Raw genomic sequence first — 24,528 nt, 5'->3', positions numbered from 1 at the left:
CTCGGATGAAAAAGTTTTCTACATGAAAGTTACTCAGAAATTCGAGACGAATCCGAATATGCAGTCCATTCGCCCGCCACATGTCCCTATCATAGCAAACGTCAAACCTTTCCCCTCCGGTTCATTTTTCTGACAGACGTCCGGAACCGGGAAAACTTTCTCGGACGTTTCCCCCTTCGCCAGTATCGCCCAACGCTGCGTTAGAACACGTCTAGCTCTGGTTGTTGTCCTGTTATGCACTTGCCTGCTATGTATTTACTGTTTCTTCCCCCTCTTCTCTCCGGTAGACCCCGAGACCGATGCCGATGTCCCTGTGATCGACTACGTCGATGATGACCCTCCTTCTTGTCTGAGCAACCAGGCAAGCCCCCCCTTTGATCATCCTGATATCGCCCATTCTATACTCTCATGCTTGCATTAGATTTTGCTACTGTTATTGTTTGCTCCTATTCTGATGCATGGCCTACTTTTGTACCTGCTTATTGTTACCTACCTGCTTATCCTAAACTGCTTAGTATAGGTTGGTTAGTGATCCATCAGTGACCCCCACCTTGTCCTTGTTACCCCTGCTTCATCATCGACGCCTCGATCGACGTGATCGACGACTAGATCCCCACACCTCACATCACATCACGCCCCTTTAGTTGCTCGACTCTGCAGAGCTACTATCGAGTGCCGAGGGTGATCCCTCATAACGCACTCCTGATGATAATTCTGTAGTGTAGCTATTCGGTCGTGGTCATCGAGGGTGATTTCCTCTTTCACCATTCCCGATACGGCTTTTTCGTTCAACACCTCAAGTGTGAACCTCGAGGGTGGTCCCTCTTACGTTCACCTTGATGATTACATTGAGTGGTATCCACCGGGGGTGATTCCTCGGGTTTTCCCCTTGATGTTTGGACACACGGTTACCTTGACTTTACTTGAGACCTTTGGGAAAGTCGGGCGGGCCCGGCGAGCACCCGCAAGATCATGACATGGCACGGCCGGGCATTCTAGGCCCTTGTCGTAAGTCCACGAGACGGGGCGGCGGGGTCACTTTTGATCGTGAGTCTCTGCTCGTCTCCGCAAGCTAATAATACACTATGGTTTGGGTATTTGTTCTGAGTTGGCCTCTGGCCTTTACGCACTAACCACCACGCGAGAATAGATATGGGCCTCGGCATTGTGGTATCAGCCGAAGCTTTGTCGGACGTCCAGTTCAGCATTGTGGGCCTGTCGGGCCAGTGCCATCCAGTATGAGGTGGCGCTTGTCCCGGCTCGTCGCATAACTACCCGGAGTGCAACGGGCGATGGGCCCAGACCCCGGAGTGCTTACGATGTAGACCGGCGGGGACCTCTCTGCTGAGCCTAGGTAGGGCTGCGACGTGTTGATCTTCCGAGGGCGGGCATTGACCCCAGAAAGGTGTGTCCGGCCAGAATGATCAAGCGTGTTGGGTAACGTGGTGCACCCCTGCATGGAAGTTATATATTCGAATACCGTGTCCACGGTAATGGACGTTCAGACTTATATCCTGATCTTGTACAACTACAAATGGATACTTGAGATATGTGGCTCCGGGATTGCTTTCTCACGGGAGTCGAGGAAGGATCTCTGGGCATTAATGTTACAACATGTTTGTTAATTATAAACTGCTATTCTTTACTCTTCTACATGCTGCAAGATGCTCGGAGCTGCTTGAAGATGCTAGTCTTCGATAGGCTAGGCCTTTCCCCTCTATTCTGGCATTCTGCAGTTCAGTCCACAGATACAAACCTTCCATTTGATACCAATGCATACTTAGTATAGATCTGATGCTTGCGAGTACTTTGGATGAGTACTCACGGTTGCTTTGCTACCCCTTTCCCCCCCTTCCTTCTTCTTTCCGGTTGATGCAACCAGATGGTGGATCCCTGGAGCCAGATGCCACCGCTGATGGATGCTGCTATGTGAAAACCGCCGACGACCAGGAGTAGTTAGGAGGTCCCAGGCAGGAGGCCTTGCCTCTTCGATCGTTGTTGCTTTTGTGCTAGCCTTCTTAAGGCATCCTTGTTTAACTTATGTCTGTACTCAGATATTGTTGCTTCCACTGACTCTTGTGCTTTCGAGCTTCTGTTTTCGAGCCCTCGAGGCCCCTGACTTGTAATATAAAGCTTCTATTATTTTAGTTTGTGTGTAGAGTAGTGTTGTGATATCTTCCCGTGAGTCCCTGATCTTGATCGTACACGTTTGCGTGTATGATTGGTGTACGGTCGAGTCGGGGGCGTCACAAGTTGGTATCAGAGCCGACTGCCTGTAGGATCCTCCTTTCCAACTCCTTGGCCAAAGTTGAGTCTAGTCTTTGAAAAACTGTTTCACTAACATGGCTGTGCGGCTTACGGGCCCACGTCGCCATTGGGTGGTATTAGAATCTTTTACTCCTCGTCTATACTTTGGGACTCTAATCTCACTTCTATTCAGGTTAAATGGTTTTGTTAACTCTAACTCTAGGTTCTCGTCAATACTTTCTCCCGGAGAGCCCCTCACACCAGATGATTGCTTGGTGCACTAGAAGATCATGAAGATACTCTCTGATGTTTTACCGAGTCCCTCGTACCCTTCACCGTTGCGATCCCTAACACCGATAAATCCTTATGCGTAACTACCTTCGTTGTCGTTCATACCTTCATCCCCAGTTGCTCTTGTTATTACAAGATGTCCTGAAATACTCTTCGATGTTTCGAGGATCCTTTATGCTTACTGCCCTGCAGTCCTTGCCGCATGAATACCCCTATGGATAATTACTCGCTCTTATCGAGTATCCATTCATCCCTAGTTATTCTTATGCTTCATAAGATACTTGGTAATACAATCCCGGGTGTCGGGAGCCCCAGCCTATGGAGCTAGGGGCTGCACCAGCTCCGCAATGGCTCCTTCCAAGGGCCCAGAAGGCCCAGACTCCTGAGCCTATGGCAGGGCCAGGCCTCCGGAGGAATCCTCAGCAGTTGACAAAGACGCCACCCCGTCTCCACACTCGGGGCGCACCGGCAGGGTCGATCAGGAGAGGAGCCACGAAGATGGGATTCTCATGGGGTCCCTCAATACCCTCTGGAAGGAACCCCCACTCATCGAATAGGGGCATCTGCCCCGCAAAGGCCGCTTTGTTCAAGCACAGATAGTGAAGACAGCCACCTCCGGACAGTCAGCAGGCTCAGGCTCGCTGGTCAGGAGCTTGAGCACCATGCTCAAGGTATCGGCAGCAAGCGACGGCTTCTGCAACCTCATCGGATCTTCGGCGCCTGCGAAGTCCCACATCGGGCAAGAATGGCGCTGAAGGGGAGCAATGCGCTGCTTCACAAATTCCTTCACCACCATTGGCGTAGTCACCCCCAGGTCCCGGAGCCTCACCAAGCTCCTCCAGATGAAAGCAAGATGCTGATCGGAGAGCTTCTCATGGTGCCAACCAGAACTGGGCGAGGCCGGAGACCCCGGAATCGTGAGTAGGGGGCTGAATGCGCGGGTGTCCATCAGAAGTCACTGCTTCCGGAATCTCTTCGCGAAGGGGCGAGAGCTCGAAGTCAATCCCTGAGCCAGCGGTCGCGGCCATGGCTTTGAAGGACACGCACCCAGAGCGTTGGCGGGCGTCCACCAACCGAAGCAGGAAGAAATGGCGAAACAAGGCCACGGAGGGAGTAATGCCCACCATGGCCTCGTAGAGGAAGACGAAGACGACAAGGAGGATGATGGAGCAAGGGTCCAGATGCAGCATTTGGATCTGGTAATGCGACATCACGGTATTGAATAAAGGGGAGAAGGGAGGAATCAACCCAGCAAGAAGAGCATGGAGATAGATGGGGATCTCAGTGGCACTCATCTCTCTGGTTCGCCAAGACGCAGGGCAGACAATAGTCGCCTTCCCCTCATTGGAGTCAGCAGCGAGCGCATGGCGAACCTTATCCACCCCCTCTTTGTTGATCACCGTCGACTGCTCGAGGGCTGGCCAGTGCAAGCAGCTTTCCTTTCTTCTTCCTCGGCTTGGGAGCCATGGCGAGAACTAGGAGGAGACAAGGCGCCGGTATCGATCTATGGACGCTGCGGCAAGATTGGAGGGGAGGAAGCGAGAGCCGGGCACAGAAATTTGCGAAGGGCGAGCTGCTCTAGCAATGGGCGACTGCTGGGCCTGCCGGATATCAAAGCAGCATGGGGAAGCGGAGTCACCCACGTCCCATCAACCTCCACGTGTTTCCAAGGCCGCAGGTGGTTAGGGCCCGCGGCGCTCCGCACTTGCCCTTTGGCTTCGCCTAGAAGCCAAGTACGAGCGCGCCTTGGGACCGGGGGATGCTGTCGGCGTCCTGGACTTGGGGGTATCCAGTCCTGCCTGCCTGCGGCCCACCATGTGACTTCATCAATGGCCTGGTATGGCCCAGCTTCAGCACCAACGCCACAAGACCCTCACGAGGGGCCAAGCCTTGCGAGGTGGACAATGCCAAGACCCCCGAAGGAGTTGGCCTCCTTAGGAGGGTTCCTGAGGGGCGGAGAGTTCTATACAGCTACCTCATGAGGCTCAGCTGATGTGAGCCATGACAACCAAGGCTAGGCGGGCACCAAGAGGGTGCCAGGCGGGCGCAGAGCGCAGGTTTCCTCTTCCGTGCAAGGGAGGTAAGCCACAGGCGCAGGATCCCGAGGAATCAGCCAAAGGTTTCCATTCTGGTGCAACAAGACCAAGAACGCCAGGACGACAGGACGGAGGTCATCACCGAGCCAACCGCAGCGTCACAACCAGAGGCTTTTCGCAGGCGAAGACTAATTTTGTCAGGATAGACTGTACTACTTGTTTGGATAGTGGACCAATGCCACTATATATAGGACTAGCCACCACCATAGGAAGGGGGAGATCAATTCCAGCTCGAGCGCACACCAACACAAGAACACCTCACCTCCTGACGCTTGTTGATCCTCTATACTTGTTCATCCATAGCCCCTCGAGGAAATCGACCACACCACACTTGAGTAGGGTATTACACCACAATGGTGGCCTGAACCAGTATAAATCTCTGTGTCTTTGTATCTCTTTGAGCTCAACGTGTTAGGCCAAGGTAGATCACGAGTAGGCAGGCTGGACAGGTTGAGATCTCCGCACGCACCCTAGAGTTTGAACCTCTCACGGGTTGCCAGATCTCGAAATCCGATAGTGCCTACCGCAGCACAGCCCACCCCTCGAGTCAGCGCTATGCACGGCCTCCAGCAACTACAAACACCAGAAACTACTTGCAACTCCTGGACGGAGGACAAGGGTGGCTAATAAGTCAAGAGGGTCAATTAAGGATCCCAATGAGTGGTAGTAGCTGTTCATGGATCACAAACACAGAACTCAGTTCCTGAGGACAGCTTTAATGAGACAACCCACCATGTACTCCTACATGGTCTCTCACCGCTACCTTTACTAAATCGTGTTCACACACTTAGCTCACACACAGTAGGACATGTTCATCACCATTCTGATTCATCCCCGATGAATCAGACCTGACTCGACTCTAAGCAGTAGCAGGCATGACAAACAAGCATCAATGAGTAGGCACATTAGGGCTCAAACAACTCCTGCTCATGCTAGTGGGTTTCATCTATTTACTCTGGCAATGAAAGGTCATGCAGAGGAAAAGGGGTTCAACTACCGCAGCAGGTAACAGATAAATCGTTGTTGTCCTAATGTAGTAAGAGATAGCAGGGGCGAGAGAGTGGGATTGTATCGGAATGAACAAGGGGGTTTTGCTTGCCTGGCACTTCTGAAGATAGTATAGTTCTTCATCGGTGTCATCGATCTCATTGTCGGAACACGTCTATCGAGAGGGGACAAATATCGACAAACATGGAAAAACACAATCAATGCAATGCACAATATGATGCATGATCATGACATGGCAAAATGAGTGTGTTGGGCTAATGCAACTACAACTAGATGGGCTTGAGCCATTTTGAACCAAAGGTTCAACCCCAAACTCATCTTATGAACTTAAATAGTGCTTTATCATGTTTTTTACTAAACAACAAGGTTAAGTTGTTTAATCATGCATGAAACAAGAACATATGGATAGATTGGATTTTTCTGATCATTTTTCATATATAAATCTTTGCATTTGGAGTTACAGATTAATTTATATGATTTTTAGAAGTTAGCACTATTTTCTGGAATTTTTTGAATAAGAATAAATCTAGAAAAGCCATTACTGCATCAGCAATGCGTCACTGTGACGTCAGCAGGTCAACATGGCCGGTCCAGGTCAAACCATACTAGTGGGGCCCACTAGTCAGTGACACAACTAACTAACAGAGTTAGTTAGTGTTAGGTTAAGCACTAACCTAGGTTAAGTAGGGCCTGGGCCCACATGTCAGTGCCTAAACTAACTGTTAGGGTTAATTAGCACTAAACTAAATCTAACCAAGATTTAATAGGGGCGTGCTCATGCGTCACTGACCCTAGGGGTCAAACATGGGTCAAACCCGGGTCAAACTCGCCGGAGTTGACCCGCGACTCGTCGCTGGCGAGGCCAGGGACGGCGGAGGTGCTCGGAATCACTCCTCCAGTGACCAAATGACCTGCGGAGGGCATCTACGCGTAGCCCAGGCTCTTGCGCATCCAAAGCAACAAGCGACAGTAGCTGGGGTGGCCGGAACTAACGACGACGAGCTCTTTTGCGGCCGCCGGAGTTCGGGCGGAATGTGGTTTGGCGTTATGGTGCACGGGAGGGGGAGTTGGTGGGTGCAATGTGCTCCTGGGGGTGCAATGAGCATGCTGACAGGCTCAGACGCGGGTGGCAGCAGCTGAGGCCGTGGCGGTGCCATGGACGACAGTGGAAGCTCTCGGGCTCGATGGAAGCGACGACTACGTGACACGAATGAGCAAGGTGAGAGAGGGGAATGAAGGAGAAGCTAACGACGAGTCAGACAAGCGACTCTGTGGGCTCGGGGAGGTGCTGGTGGCGACGGAAGCTCACCGTCGATCTCGGTGGCTGAGAGGTTGAAGACGGTGCAGTGTCGGTGTTGCAGTGCGTCCCGGCTCGCTTGGCTCGGTGAGGATGACGAGGACAACGTTTCGGAGCTCGTGGACATGTCGAGGGGGCAAGGGGGAGGCGGTGGCTGCGGCAGCAGGGAGCAGCGGCGACAACTGCGCTCGGATGTGCTCGAGAGAGGGAGCAGAGGAGGGGGAAGAGGTCGGGAGAGAGTGAGATAGGTCGGGGGGGTGTCGTGGCGTCTCTAGAGGATCGCGGAGGAGGCCAGGCAAGCAGGAGGTGGCCGGGGCGGCGTCGGCACTCGCCACCGAGCTGTTTCGGGGCGAGGGGGAGGAAGACGACATGGAGGAGGAGGTGGGTTGGGCTGCAGATGGGCCAGCACAGGAGCTGGGCCGGTTGGTGGCCCTAGGTGGGCTGCGCAGGTGAGGCCAGGTAAGTCTCTCTCTCTCTCTCTCTCTCTCTCTCTTTTATTTCCTGTTTTCTATTTCTTCTGTAGCTTTAGGGCTTTATTAAAAATACCAGAACAAACCCAAAAATCATGAAACTCCTCATGGCTACTATTTCAAATATATCCAATAGTAAACATTTTAGTTTATGATTATTTGGACATTTAAATATTTTATAGCATTTAAATGTCCAAATGCAAATAACATATGATTTAGTCCAGTGACCTTATGATGTCCTAGAAAAGTGTGCACCATTTTTGTCAGAGGTTCTAGACCAAGGCAAAGATGATGAACATTTTAGAAGGGCATTTCAGGTTCATTGAAAAGGATTTTTAGTAAACCCTAGTTGGATTAAGGCGGTGCTGGTGGTTCTGTCATCCCCATTTCAAGTTTCCGAGAGAAGTAAACATGATGACATGAGTGAAGGAAATATGCCCTAGAGGCAATAATAAAGTTATTATTTATTTCCTTATATCATGATAAATGTTTATTATTCATGCTAGAATTGTATTAACCGGAAACATAATACATGTGTGAATACATAGACAAATAGAGTGTCACTAGTATGCCTCTACTTGACTAGCTTGTTAATCGAAGATGGTTATGTTTCCTAACCATAAACATGATTTGTCATTTGATTAACGGGATCACATCATTAGGAGAATGATGTGATTGACATGACCCATTCCGTTAGCTTAGCACATGATCGTTTAGTATTCTGCTATTGCTTTCTTCATGACTTATACATGTTCCTGTAACTATGAGATTATGCAACTCCCGTTTACCGGAGGAACACTTTGGGTGCTACCAAACATCACAACGTAACTGCGTGATTATAAAGGAGTACTACAGGTGTCTCCAAAGGTACATGTTGGGTTGGCATATTTCGAGATTAGGTTTTGTCACTCCGATTGTCGGAGAGGTATCTTTGGGCCCTCTCGGTAATGGACATCACTATAAGCCTTGCAAGCAATGTAGCTAATGAGTTAGTTACGGAATGATGCATTACGTAACGAGTAAAGAGACTTGCCAGTAATGAGATTGAACTAGGTATTGGATACCGACGATCGAATCTCGGGCAAGTAACATACCGATGACAAAGGGAACAACGTATGTTGTTATGCGGTTTGACCGATAAAGATCTTCGTAGAATATGTAGGAGCCAATATGAGCATCTAGGTTCTGCTATTGGTTATTGACTGAGAATAGTTCTAGGTCATGTCTACATTGTTCTTGAACCCGTAGGGTTCGCACGCTTAAGGTTTCGATGACAGTTATATTATGAGTTTACATGTTTTGATGTACCGAAGAAGTTTGGAGTCCCGGATGAGATCGGGGACATGACGAGGAGTCTCGAAATGGTCGAGACATAAAGATTCATATATTGGATGATATGTTTAGGCCAAGGGGTCAAGCCCATGAGGCTTTAGGTCGGTGCAAAAGGAGTTTTGCGGAGGCCAGGGGGCCATACGCCGGAGACCCTGGCGTGTGGCCCTGGGCCAGATGCCGAGGCCCATGGCGTCTGGGCCAGACGCCATGGATTGTGGCTTTTGGTCCTGGAGTCCGAGTGGGACTCTTGCCTTTCGGGCAAAACCGACTTTGAGGAGGCTTTTGCTCCAAGTTTCGACCCCGGGGCTCAACATATAAATAGAGGGGCTGGGCTAGCACCAAAGACACAACAATTGATCCCTTGGATCTCTTAGCCGTGTGCGGTGCCCCCCTCCACCATAGTCCACCTCAATAATATCGTAGCGGTGCTTAGGCGAAGCCCTGCGACGATAGAACATCAAGATCGTCACCACGCCGTCGTGCCGATGGAACTCTCCCTCGACACTCGGCTGGATCGGAGTTCGAGGGACATCATCGAGCTGAACGTGTGGTAGAACTCGGAGGTGCCGTAGTTTTGGTGCTTGATCGGTCGGGCCGTGAAGACGTACAACTACATCAACCGCATTGTGCTAACGCTTCCGCTTATGGTCTACAAGGGTATGTAGACAACACTCCCCCCTCTCGTTGCTATGCATCACCATGATCTTGTGTGTGCGTAGGATTTTTTTTTGAAATTACTACGTTCCCCAACAGTGGCATCCAAGCCTGGTTTTATGCGTAGATGTCATATGCACGAGTAGAACACAAGTGAGTTGTGGGCAATACAAGTCATACTGCTTACCAGCATGTCATACTTTGGTTCGGCGGTATTGTGAGATGAAGCGGCCCGGACCGACATTACGCGTACGCTTATGCGAGACTGGTTTCACCGTTACGAGCACTCGTGCTTAAAGGTTGCTGGCGGGTGTCTGTCTCTCTCACTTTAGTTGAACCGAGTGTCGCTATGCCCGGTCCTTGCAAAGGTTAAAACAACACTAACTTGACGAACTATCGTTGTAGTTTTGATGCGTAGGTAAGAACGGTTCTTGCTCAGCCCGTAGTAGCCACGTAAAATTTGGAACAACAAAGTAGAGGACGTCTGACTTGTTTTTGCAGCGCATGTTGTGATGTGATATGGTCAAGACGTGATGCTATATTTTATTGTATGAGATGATCATGATTTGTAACCGAAGTTATCGGCAACTGGCAGGAGCCATATGGTTGTCGCTTTATTGTATGAAATGCAAATGCCCTGTAATTGCTTTACTTTATCACTAAGCGGTAGCGATAGTCGTAGAAGCAATAGATGGCGTAACGACAACGATGCTACGATGGATATCAAGGTGTCGCTCCAGTGACGATGGTGATCACGATGGTGCTTCGAAGATGGAGATCACAAGCACAAGATGATGATGGCCATATCATATCACTTATATTGATTGCATGTGATGTTTATCCTTTATGCATCTTATCTTGCTTTGATTGACGGTAGCATTTTAAGATGATCTCTCACTAAAAATTATCAAGAACTGTTCTCCCTGAGTATGCACCATTGCGAAAGTTCTTCGTGCTGAGACACCACGTGATGATCGGGTGTGATAGGCTCTACGTTCAAATACAACGGGTGCAAAACAGTTGCACACGCGGAATACTCGGGTTAAACTTGACGAGCCTAGCATATAACAGATATGGCCTCGGAACACGGAGACTGAAAGGTCGAGCGTGAATCATATAGTAGATATGATCAACATATTGATGTTCACCGTTGAAACTACTCCATCTCACGTGACGATCAGACATGGTGTAGTTGATATGGATCACGTAATCACTTAGAGGATTAGAGGGATGTCTATCTAAGTGGGAGTTCTTAAGTAATATGATTAATTGAACTTTAATTTATCATGAACTTAGTCCTGGTATTATTCTGCAAATTATGTTGTAGATCAATAGCTTGCGTTGTTGCTTTCGTATGTTTATTTTGATATGTTCCTAGAGAAAATTATGTTGAAAGATGTTAGTAGCAATGGTGCGGATTGGATCCGTGATCTGAGGTTTATCCTCATTGCTGCACAGAAGAATTATGTCCTTAATGCACCGCTAGGTGACAAACCTATTGCAGGAGCAGATGCAGACGTTATGAACGTTTGGCTAGCTCAATATGATGACTACTTGATAGTTTAGTGCACCATGCTTAACGGCTTAGAATCGGGACTTCAAAGACGTTTTGAATGTCATGGACCATATGAGATGTTCCAGGAATTGAAGTTAATATTTCAAGCAAATACCCGAGTTGAGAGATATGAAGTCTCCAACCAGTTCTATAGCTAAAGGATGGAGGAGAACCGCTCAACTAGTGAGCAAGTGCTCAGATTGTCTGGGTACTACAATCGCTTGAATCAAGTGGGAGTTAATCTTCCAGATAAGATAGTGATTGACAGAGTTCTCTAGTCACCATCACCAAGTTAGTAGAACTTCGTGATGAACTATAGTATGCAAAGGATGACGAAAATGATTCCCGAGCTCTTCGTGATGTTGAAATCAACGAAGGTAGAAATCAAGAAAGAACATCAAGTGTTGATGATTGACAAGACCACTAGTTTCAAGAAAAGGGAAAAGGGAAAGAAAGGGAGACTTCAAGTAGAATGGCAAACAAGTTGTCACTCCCGTGAAGAAGACCAAAGCTGGACCAAAGCCTGAAACTGAGTGCTTACACTGCAAAGGAAATTGTCACTGGAAGCGGAAATGCCCTAAATATTTGGTTGATAAGAAGGATGGCAAAGTAAACAAGGGTATATTTGATATACAGGTTATTGATATGTGCCTTACTAGTGTTTATAGTAACCCCTGAGTATTTGATACTTGTTCGGTTGCTAAGATTAGTAACTCGAAACAGGAGTTACAGAATAAACAGAGACTAGTTGAAGGGGTAGTGACGATGAGTGTTGGAAGTAGTTCCAAGATTGATATGATCATCATCACACTCTCCCTAAACTTTTGAGATTTCTGTAGAACCTAAATAAATGTTATTTGGTGTTTGCGTTGAGCATGAATATGATTTGATCATGTTTATTGCAAAACTGTTATTCATTTAAAATCATAGAATAATTGTTGTTCTGTTTACATGAATAAAACCTTCAAATGGTCATACACCCAATGAAAATAGTTTGTTGGATCTCGATCATAGTGATACACATATTCATAATATTGATGCCAAAAGATGCAAAGTTAATAATGATAGTGCAACTTATTTGTGGCACTGCCGTTTGGGTCATATCGGTGTAAAGCGCATGAAGAAACTCCATAAAGATGGATCTTCAGAATCACTTGGTTATGAATCATTTGATGCTTGCGAACCGTGCCTTTTGGGCAAGATGACTAAAACTCCGTTCTCCAGAACAATGGAACAAGCTACTGACTTATTGGAAATAATACATACTGATGTATGTGATCCAATGAGTGATGATGCTCGTGGCAAGTATCGTTATTTTCTGACCTTCACAAGATGATTTGAGCAGATATGGGTATATCTACTTGATGAAACATAAGTCTGAAATAGTTGAAAGGTTCAAAGAATTTCAGAGTGAAGTGGAAAATCATCATAACAAGAAAATAAAGTTTTTGCGATCTGATCATGGAGATGAATATTTGAGTTATGAGTTTGGTCTTCAATTAAAACAATGTGGAATAGTTTCACAGCTCACGCCACCTGGAATACCACAACGTTATGGTGTGTCCGAACGTCGTAACCGCACTTTATTTGATATGGTGCGATCAATGATGTCTCTTACTGATTTACCAATATCGTTTTGGGGTTATGCGTTAGAGACAGCTGCATTCACGTTAAATAGGGCACCATCTAAATCCGTTGAGACGACACCGTATGAACTATGGTTTAGCAGTAAACCTAAGCCGCCGTTTCTTAAAGTTTGGAGTTGCGATGCTTATGTGAAAAAGGTTTTCAACCTGATAAGCTCGAACCCAAATCGGAGAAGTGCGTCTTCATAGAATACCCAAAGGAAACTGTTGGGTACTCCTTCTATCACAGATCCAAAGGCAAAACATTCGTTGCTAAGAATGGATCCTTTCTAGAGAAGGAGTTTCTCTCGAAAGAAGTGAGTGGGAGGAAAGTAGAGCTTAATAAGGTAATTTGTACCTCTCCCGAATTGGAAACTAGTTTATCACTGAAATCAGTTCCAGTGATGCCTACACAAATTAGTGAGGAAGCTAATGATGATGATCATGAAACTTCAAGATCAAGTTACTACCAAAACCTCGTAGGTCAACCACAGTAAGATCCGCACCAGAGTGGTACGGTAATCCTATTCTGGAAGTCATGTTACTAGACCATGATAAACCTACGAACTATGAGGAAGCGATGATGAGCCCAGATTCCGTGAAATGGCTTGAGGCCATAAAATCTGAGATATGATCCATGTATGAGAACAAAGTATGGACTTTGATTGACTTGCTCGATGATCAGCAAGCCATGTTAAATAAATGGATCTTCAAGAGGAAGACAGATGCTGATAGTAGTGTTACTATCTACAAAGCTAGACTTGTTGAAAAAGGTTTTTGAAAAAGTTCAAGATGTTGAATACAATGAGATTTTCTCACTCGTATCGATGCTTAAATGTCTGTCTGAATCATGTTAGCAATTGCCACATTTTATGAAATCTGGCAAATGGATGTCAAAACTGCATTCCTTAATGGTTTTCGTAAAGAAGAGTTGTATATGATGTAGCCAGAAGATTTTGTCAATCCTAAAGGTGCTAACAAAATGTGCAAGCTCCAGTGATCCATCAAGGGACTGGTGCAAGCATCTTGGAGTTGGAATATACGCTTTGATGTGTTGATCAAAGCATATGGTTTTATATAGACTTTTGGAAAGACCTGTATTTACAAGAAAGTGAGTGGGAGCTCTGTAGCATTTCTAATATTATATGTGGATGACATATTGTTGATTGGAAATAATATAGAAATTCTGGATAGCATGAAAGGATACTTGAATAAGAGTTTTTCAAAGAAAGACCTCGGTGAAGCTGCTTACACATTGAGCATCAAGATCTATATTGATAGATCAAAATGCTTGATAAGATTTTTCAATGAGTACATACCTTGATAAATTTTTGAAATAGTTCAAAATGGAACAGTCAAAGAAGGAGTTCTTGCCTGTGTTGCAAGGTATGAAGTTGAGTAAGACTCAAGACACCGACCATGGCAGAAAATAGAAAGAGAATGAAAAGTCATTCCCTATGCCTCAGTCATAGGTTCTATAAAGTAGGCTATGCTATGAACCAGACCTATTGTATACCTTGCTCTGAGTTTAACAAAGGAATACAATTTTGATCTAATAGTAGATCACTGGACAACAGTCAAGAATATCCTTAGTGAGGACTAAGGAGATATTTCTCGATTATGGAGGTGATAAAAGAGTTCGTTGTAAAAGTTACATCGGTGCAAACTTTTACACTGATCCAGATGACTCTAAGTCTCAATCTGGATACATATTGAAAGTGGGAGCAATTAGCTAGAGTAGCTCCGTGCAGAGCATTGTAGACATAGAAATTTGCAAAATGCTTACGGATCTGAATGTGATAGACCCGTTGACTAAAATTATCTCACAAGCAAAACATGATCACACCTTAGTACTCTTTGGGTGTTAATCACATAGCGATGTGAACTAGATTACTGACTCTAGTAAACCCTTTGGGTGTTGGTCACATGTCGATGTGAACTATGGGTGTTAACCACATAAAGATGTGAACTATTGATGTTAAATCACATGGCGATGTGAACTAGATTATTGACTCTAGTGCAAGTGGGAGACTGAAGGAAATATGCCCTAGAGGCAATAATAAAGTTATTATTTATTTCCTTATATCATGATAAATGTTTATTATTCATGCTAGAATTGTATTAACCGGAAACATAATACATGTGTGAAAACATAGACAAACAGAGTGTCACTAGTATGCCTCTACTTGACTAGCTCGTTAATCGAAGATGGTTATGTTTCCTAACCATAGACATGAGTTGTCATTTGATTAACGGGATCACATCATTAGGAGAATGATGTGATTGAAATGACCCATTCCGTTAGCTTAGCACATGATCGTTTAGTATTCTGCTATTGCTTTCTTCATGACTTATACATGTTCCTGTAACTATGAGATTATGCAACTCCCGTTTATCGGAGGAACACTTTGGGTGCTACCAAACGTCACAACGTAACTGGGTGATTATAAAGGAGTACTACAGGTGTCTCCAAAGGTACATGTTGGGTTGGTGTATTTCGAGATTAGGTTTTGTCACTCCGATTGTCGGAGATGTATCTCTGGGCCCTCTTGGTAATGGACATCACTATAAGCCTTGCAAGCAATGTAGCTAATGAGTTAGTTACGGAATGATGCATTACGTAACGAGTAAAGAGACTTGCCAGTAACGAGATTGAACTAGGTATTGGATACCGACGATCGAATCTCGGGCAAGTAACATACCGATGACAAAGGGAACAACGTATGTTGTTATGCGGTTTGACTGATAAAGATCTTCGTAGAATATGTAGGAGCCAATATGAGCATCCAGGTTCCGCTATTGGTTATTGACCGAGAATAGTTCTAGGTCATGTCTACATTGTTCTCGAACCCGTAGGGTCCACACACTTAAGATTTCGATGACAGTTATATTATGAGTTTACATGTTTTGATGTACCGAAGGAGTTCGGAGTCCCGGATGAGATTGGGGACATGACGAGGAGTCTCAAAATGGTCGAGACATAAAGATTCATATATTGGATGATATGGTTAGGCCAAGGGGTCAAGCCCATGAGGCTTTAGGTCGGTGCAAAAGGAGTTTTGCGGAGGCCAGGGGCCAAACGCCGGAGACGCTGGTGTCTGGCCCTGGGCCAGACGCCGAGGCCCATGGCGTCTGGGCCAGATGCCATGGATTGTGGCGTTTGGTCCTGGAGTCCGAGTGGGACTCTTGCCTTTCGGGCAAAACCGACTTTGAGGAGGCTTTTGCTCCAAGTTTCGACCCTGGGGCTCAACATATAAATAGAGGGGCAGGGCTAGCACCAAAGACACAACAATTGATCCCTTGGATCTCTTAGCCGTGTGCGGTGCCCCCCTCCACCATAGTCCACCTCGATAATATCATAGCGGTGCTTAGGCGAAGCCCTGCGATGGTAGAACATCAAGATCGTCACCACGCCGTCGTGCTGACGGAACTCTCCCTCGACACTCGGCTGGATCGGAGTTCGAGGGACGTCATCGAGCTGAACGTGTGCTAGAACTTGGAGGTGCCATAGTTTCGGTGCTTGACCGGTCGGGCCATGAAGACGTACGACTACATCAATCGCGTTGTGCTAATGCTTCCGCTTATGGTCTACAAGGGTATGTAGACAACACTCTCCCCTCTCGTTGCTATGCATCACCATGATCTTGTGTGTGCGTAGGAATTTTTTTGAAATTACTACGTTCCCCAACAATGAGAATCAAGCAAAGGCAACAGGGGCTGAGCTAGGGCTGTGACAACCCACCCCCACTAAATAGGAATCTCGTCCCGAGATTCAAGCGTAGGGTAAGATGAAGGGGGGGGGACGCAAACTAACACAATCTTCACGATCCAGGTTGCACTTCATAAGAACGTTGATTCGATCAGCATCATTGAGTCGATGTCTTGCTCTGAGAACTCCAACTAACATGACAACAAGAGGAAAGGGAAAACTCTAGAAGGATCGATCTTCTCGAAGATCGAACAACTCAGGATCAACTCATGGAATGAGACATAGCAACATCTCTCGAGCTGAGACACGAAGCACACATCCAAAGGGATGGAGTGAAACAATGACGAAGGTTCACTAGGTAGACAACAATTTCACGCTTAAGAAGGTGGTGAACGGTTGTCGACGTAGCAAGGAGTTGAGTTGCCATGATACCATAATGAAACATCTTAGAGGAGGCGACTCATAGAGTTGTTACCTTTAGTGGCAAAAAGAATTACTTTTGATATAGAGATCACTGAGACTCTTTATACCAGCCTAAGGCAATTCACCAACAATCATTTGGTGGGGTGCGAAGGATGGCATACCCAGACTAGAATGGATGATGTGGATTACCTTGTTGAAGACAACACAAGGGGTGATTTTGCTTATCACCGGGAATGGATGGAACCCAAGGTAGGATGGCACAATGGCGGTGCAAGATGGGAACAAAATGCAAATGCTGGGAATGATTCTAGTAACTAGAAAGAAGCTCAACAGTAAAGAGTGATTCCACTGTTGGAATGGTTATAGCTTAACCGAAGAAAACTGGGAGCAATCCCAGTTAGTGTTGGTGATAACATCTAGTGCTTGTGCATGCTCTCAAGAACTTGAGCATCTCCATATTCATCAAGGTTTTACCAATATCCGTGATAAGGATCCTGGCAACACAACATACCACCATGATGGATATTGGTGGAGGATGCATATGCAAAGGAAGATAACACTTCCTTAGATTTCACCTTAGCGAGGCCGAGGGGACAAAATCTGGACGATCGACCGAGAGACATTTATCACTCCGCTTCTAATGTTCTCCCTAATGTACTAGCGTATCCCATTCATAGATATGGTTTGATATCTGGAACATCAAGTAAAAGGTTGGACTTCGGGAACATAAAAATCCATAAGGGACAACTAGGGAGTAAATCCTATGAAATCCTTATGGGGAGGTGGCCAACTTCCTCAATTAAGATACTACAATAATAGGTCTTCCGGCTGGGTGTGTTGGCCATGAATCCACTTTACCGAGTTACAGAGAGACCAATATTGTAGTTCTTGGGAAACGTTCCAACCATCATATCTGCCTGAGATTCAGATTTGGTTGGTGTTAGGATATTCCAGACTCATCAAGTCTAGAAAGGAAAATGAAAGTTTGCAACACAAATCGACGAGATGGCGTTGCGAGATTCTCGGGGAATGAACTACGATAGCAAGCTCCAAGACATGAGCGGGTTCTGCTACAAACATGTGAACATGCTGTCCCAGACAAGCTTAACCACATAGTAGTCTTACAACGAAACACTACCGAGTTCAGGTTGGAAACCATCATCAAGGATAACGAAGTCCTAACATAAGTCATGATTCTTACAAAGGAACTTCTTCTCCTTGAACAAATCAATCAGTGGCTTGGTGTGCTAGGGATACATACAGAATGGAGATGATCAGTCTATCAAACCATAGAATACTTCGCACCTGCATGATTGATTTGGGATGATTCCAGAGGAGGTAAAAACATGCTTTCTCGAATTCACGACGGCAACTTGCATCCAAAGCACATGAATTAGAGGAAGTCACTTCTTTCATTCAACATATGCTTCATGAACGGGACATGAATATCAAGCTTATAGAAGTTTCCAATACTAGCTGTATGTTCGACACCAATCATGGAGGAGACAAAATACTGCTGATGGGCTCAACAACAAGCCATCGAGATTTCCTCATAAATGGAATTCCACAATTATGTGAACAAGGTGTTAGCATTGGTCAGACCCAAATAATATAATGGTGTATGCTCGAGGAAACAACCACGGGTAACACAACATTACGAATATCGTTGGTTCTGACTTGATTTGATGATTGCCCATATGCAAATCAAAGATTTGGGTAAGACAATAGATTCAACAATTGACACGAGGATCAATCAATGGAGATATCATCTTTCTTCAACACACACACCAAATATCCCTTAAGATGAACTAAGTCGGACAAGCTTTTATCTTCCAACTCTCCAAGTTGTTGTTCAGCTTAACCAACTAGCTCAGGGGTACCCAACACAGAATCTTGGAGAAGGGGTGGTTACAAGGAACCAACTAGATCACGAGCTCAACATAGCGGTCAGGTGACAACCTGGTGATACTTCCGAGAAGATATCTGGAGAACCACGAACCACTGGTATGTTACTAAGCTCGGGAATGATCTTGCTTTTTAGGGCAAGATGATATGATCAAAAGAGCGAGGGTTTGACACAATCCTAACTCATTGATCGAGGAGTGCACCGGAATAAGAACTAGGTAGCACAATCAGTCTTAGAATGATGATTCAATATCCAACACGCTAAGAATGAAGTTATTGTCCTTTTACTACCTAGCAACAAGGTTGCTGGGAGTATTGATTTCACACATCATAGTTCACCTGTCGGCATTCCGGTTGCAACAACACGGGAGCCAAGAAATGAATAATGAGGGTGAGAAGTATCACTGTATCAAGAGTTCATAGGATGATGTACAATTACCATGATATTCTTGATGTAAAGATGGTAATACTCCAAGGTAGAACAGAACAAGAGCTAGATTAGCATTTTGATCTGTGGAACATAACTGCTTTGACCCAATCCTAGAAATGGACAAGGTACTGGAGTTTGTTTCTCCTAGTCATTCCGAAATGGCTTGACATACCACAAGAATAGTAGGAACCGATGGACATGAATGCACACATACTCTTGACTATCAATTGATAGATGGAGGTCAGGACACAACCAAAGAGGGACAACTCAAGGAACATATAACTGTCTGAGTTGTGGATGCATAGATTAGTATGTCGAACCAAGTTCAACATATTTCTTCCGGATAACCCATGCAGATAGGTAGAACTGGCAGAGTCCCTGCATGGAATCGAGAACTCGTCAAGAACACTCTGGTTGTGATCTTTGGTTCAAAGAACTTCTGCCATAAGTGGTTCATGGTATTTGGAAGAAGGAAATACCACGAACCTTGAGAACTAATTTAAAGGTTGCTAATAGCCTAAAGGAACAAGCAAACACAGGTGAGTAGGGTGAGTCTCGGGTTCAAAGCCCATGAGTAGAATACCTACTAACTAAGTGGCATCACGGGATGCTTTCGAGAATAATGGCCAAAATCATCACACTGGGAACGCAAAGCATGGCTATCGTACTAGGTGATCCCCTAAGACACCTAGGGTCATAATAATAATTCCAACATATATGACGAGGCAATGAAGTACCTCAACACACTAGCTAGTGTGGTTAATCTGGCCAAAGGAACATCGGGAACAAGAAGAAGGGATTTGCAAATGCATCAGACTATTTAGAAACCTGGGATGACTCGGAAAACATGATGGCTATAAATGCTCAAAGATTTGGAACATTCTGCGAAAATGGTGGCATAAGCACTCAACATCTCAATATCAAGGTTCTGAGGTCAACTATGAACACACGGAGGTAGTAGAAAATGAACAGAGCCTTGAATCCATCAATCCTATAGGTCTATGGATTAGTAACACGTGATCTTGATAGAAAGAAGAGAAATCCTAGTTCCTTAACCCCGTAGTAAAGATAGGATGACTCAGATCAGAAGGGCATAAGGTAAAGGAGTAAAAAGAGCCTTACATTCCCATCCACAATCAAATCCCTTATATAACTAAAGAATTTCTAGACTCAACTTCGACCAGTTTGGCTTGGTAATCCTACAGGCAGTTAGGCTCTGATACCAAAGCTGTCAGGACCCCGATCCTAAGTCACACTAGTCTAGCATGTAACACATCATATCACTTTGCAGACTCACGCACGGTATTCCCACGGGTGCCACCTTACCTGGCCCGGGACCGTTTGCGCCTTTGGGCTCACATATATGATAGTGTCGCTAGCATCCACATGACAAAGAACCCGGTCCAACATGACTAGTCGTAAACCCAAGGTGGCGCTAACTTACAGGGACATGCATAGATGACCCAACAATGAACATGTCGATCAACAACATATGAACCCAAGTCATAGCAAGCTACGGGGACTTAAAGAATCAATGTGTGACATTTCCCCGAAAGGACAGACACAGGGATGAAGAAGGACACATGCCGGCCAGCCTAAGTGTTTCGGAGCAGTAGCAAGCTACCATGGCTCAGTCGAAGCACTAGGAGACATTTACCGGTAAGAGAGGCTACCAAGAATGAACAACTAGGTTGTTGGATCCCACACATACCAAGCATTTCAATAATCATACACACAATATGCTCGATATGTGCAAATACAACATGGCATCACAACATGACTCTACAACTCAAGTATTTATTCAATAGGCTCCGAGGAGCCAAGTATTACAAACATGGGTCTCATGACCCAACATTCAGAGCATACAAACAACAAGCACATGTGGAAGCTTAACATGTTTGAGTACAAACAACTACAAATGAAAAGGGCTGAGAAGCCTGACTATCTACCACATCCGGCCGGGGGCACAAGATCATAGCTGAGGTAACAAGCTAAACACCGAAGTCCATGCAGTTCTACTAGCGAGACTGAAGTCTCTCTGCAAAACATAAATTAAGCAAACGTGAGTACAAATGTACCCAGCAAGACTTACATCAGAACTAACTACATATGCATCAGTATCAACAAAGGAATGGTGGGGTTTAATTGCAGCAAGCCATCTTTGACTCGGTGGCTATCCTGAACTACGACTGCACGTAACTCCTTTGAGGTGGCGCACACGAGTCCACATATTCACCATATCAATAAACTACTATGGATCCGCTTCCGTCTCTCTATGAGCACGCCGTCCATAGCACTCACACTTATCTTGCGCATCTTAGAGTATCCACTTTCACTTGTCTATGACTGTATAGGCAACCCAGAGGTCCTTTACCGCTGACGCGGCTATTCGAATACATGATATTAACCCTGCAGCGGTGTACTTCTTCACACACGCTCTCGCCACTTACTGCCATGTACACGTCATGTATCTCGACAACCTTCAAGCGGAAGCCTGGAGAGGGTGTCGGCCTCGACCTGACTAACCACACAAGTCTCTAGTCCATGTTTATCGCCTGTTCAGGTTTCATCTGAAGGGAGTCCGACCGAAGTTTCCACATACGGCCCCGAATGATGTGAGTAGGGTTACTGAGACACCAAACGGGCGCCCAGTACATCGTGCCACGTGCCTATCGCATCACATCCTACCCCTCGGGTCAGCACTGCGCACGGCCTCCAGTAACTACAAACACCAGAAACTACTTGCAACTCCTAGACAGATGACAAGGGCGGCTAATAAGTCGAGAGGGTCAATTAAGGATCCCAATGAGTGGTAGTAGTTGTACTTGGATCACAAACACAGAACTCAGTTCCTGAGGATGGCTTCAATGAGACAACCCACCATGTACTCCTACATGGCCTCTCACCGCTACCTTTACCAAATCGTGTTCACACACTTAGCTCACACACAGTAGGACATGTTCATCACCATTCCGATTCATCCCCGATGAATCAGACCTGACTCAACTCTAAGCAGTAGCAGGCATGAAAACAAGCATGAATGAGTAGGCACATCAGGGCTCAAACAACTCCTACTCATGCTAGTGGGTTTCATATATTTACTGTGGCAATGAAAGGTCATGCAGAGGAAAAGGGGTTCAACTACCGCAACAGGTAATAGATGAATCGTTGTTGTTCTATAGCAGTAAAAGAGAGCAAGGAGAGAGAGTGGGATTGTATCGGAATGAACAAGGGGGTTTTGCTTGCCTGGCACTTCTGAAGATAGTATAGTTCTTCATCGGTGTCATCGATCTCATCAGCAAAACACATCTATAGAGAGGGGGCAAATACTGACAAACAAGGAAAAAGACAATCAATGCAATGCACAATATGATGCATGATCATGACATGGCAAAAATGAGTGTGTTGGGCTAATGCAACTACAACCAGATGGGTTTGAGCCATTTTGAACCAAAGGTTCAACCCCAAACTCATCTTATGAACTTAAAATAGTGATTTATCATGTTTTGTACTAACCAACAAGGTTAAGTTGTTTAATCATGCATGAAACCAGTACAGATGGATAGATTGGATTTTTTTGATCATTTTTCATATATAAATCTTTGCATTTGGAGTTACCGATTAATTTCTATGATTTTTAGAAGTTAGCACTATTTTATGGAATTTTCTGAATAAGAATAAATCCAGAAAAGCCATTACTGCGTCAGCATTGCGTCACTGTGATGTCAGCAGGTCAACAGGGCCGGTCGATGTCAAATCTGACCAGTGGGGCCCACTAGTCAGTGACACAACTAACTAACAGAGTTAGTTAGTGTTAGGTTAAGCACTAACCTAGGTTAAGTAGGGCCTGAGCCCACATATCAGTGTCTAAACTAACTGTTAGGTTAATTAGCACTAAACTAATTCTAACCAAGAATTAATAGGGGCGGGCCCATGCGTCAATGACCCTGGGGGGGTCAAACAGGGGTCAAACCCGGGCCAAACTCACCGGAGTTGACCCGCGGCTCGTTGCCAGCAAGACCAGGGATGGCAGAGGTGCTCGGAATCGCTCCTCTAGTGACCAAATGACCGGCGGAGGGCATCTACGCATAGCCCAGGCTCTCGCGCATCCAAAGCAACAGGCGGCAGCAACTGGGGTGGTCGGAGCTGAAGGTGGCAAGCTCTTTTGCGGCCGCCAGAGTTCATGCGGGATCGGGTTTGGTGTTATGGTGCACAGGAGGGGGAGCTGGTGGGTGCAACGTGCTCCTGGGGGTGCAATGAGCACGCTGACAGGCTTAGACATGGGTGGCAGCAGCTGAGGCCGCGACGACGCCATGGATGGCGGTGGAAGGTCTCGGGCTTGATGGAAACGACGGCTATGCGGCACGAATGAGCAAGGTGAGAGAGGGGAAGGAAGGAGAAGCTCACGGCGAGTCAGATGAGCGGCTCGGTGGGCTCAGGGAGGGGCTGGTGGCGGCAGGAGCTCACCGGCGATCTTGGTGGCTAAGAGGTTGAGGACGGCGCAGTGTCGGCGTTGCAGTGCGTCCGGGCTCGCTTGGCTCGGTGAGGATGACGAGGGCGACGTTTCGGAGCTCGTGGACATGTCAAGGGGTCAAGGGGGAGGCGGTGGCTCTGGCAGCAACGAGCAGCGGCGACGACTGCGCTCGGATGTGCTCGGGAGAGGGAGCAGAGGAGGGGGCAGAGGTCGGGAGAGAGTGAGATAGGCCGGGGGGTGTCGTGGCGTCTCCAGAGGATCGGGGAGGTGGCCAGGCAAGCAGGAGGTGGCCGGGGCGGCGTTGGTGCTCGCCACCGAGCTGCTTCGGGGCTAGGGGGAGGAAGACTACATGGAGAGGAGGTGGGCCGGGCTGCAGATGGGCCAGCAGAGGAGCTGGGCTGGTTGGTGGCGCCAGGTGGGCTGCACAGGTGAGGCCAGATAAGTCTCTCTCTTTATCTCTTTTATTTCTTGTTTTCTATTTCTTCTGTAGCTTTAGGGCTTTATTAGAAATACCAGAACAAACCCAAAAAACATGAAACTGCTCATTGGCTACTGTTTAAAATATATCCAACAGTAAACATTTTAGTTTATGATTATTTGGAAATTTAAAATATTTTATGGCATTTAAATGTCCAAATGCAAATAACATATGATTTAATCCAGTGACCTTATGATGTCCTAGAAAAGTGTGCACCATTTTTGTCAGAGGTTCTAGACCAAGGCAAAGATGATGAACATTTTAGAAGGGCATTTCAGGTTCATTGAAAAAGATTTTAGTAAACCCTAGTTGGATTAAGGGGGTGCTGGGAGTTCTTTCATCCCCATTTCAAGTTTCTGAGAGAAGTAAACATGATGCCATGAGAATCAAGCAAAGGCAACAGGGGCTGAGCTAGGGCTGTGACACTAATAGAGATACTATTTCACCAATTGGGATTGTTAGAGATGTTGAAGTCTTGTGTGGGAAAGTTAAATATCCTACTGATTTTCTTTTTCTTGGTTCCCCACAAGATGA

This window comes from Triticum dicoccoides, chromosome 1B (genome assembly GCF_002162155.2).
Source record: "Triticum dicoccoides isolate Atlit2015 ecotype Zavitan chromosome 1B, WEW_v2.0, whole genome shotgun sequence".
NCBI lineage: Eukaryota > Viridiplantae > Streptophyta > Magnoliopsida > Poales > Poaceae > Triticum > Triticum dicoccoides.
Note: the sequence above shows the minus strand (reverse complement) of the source record.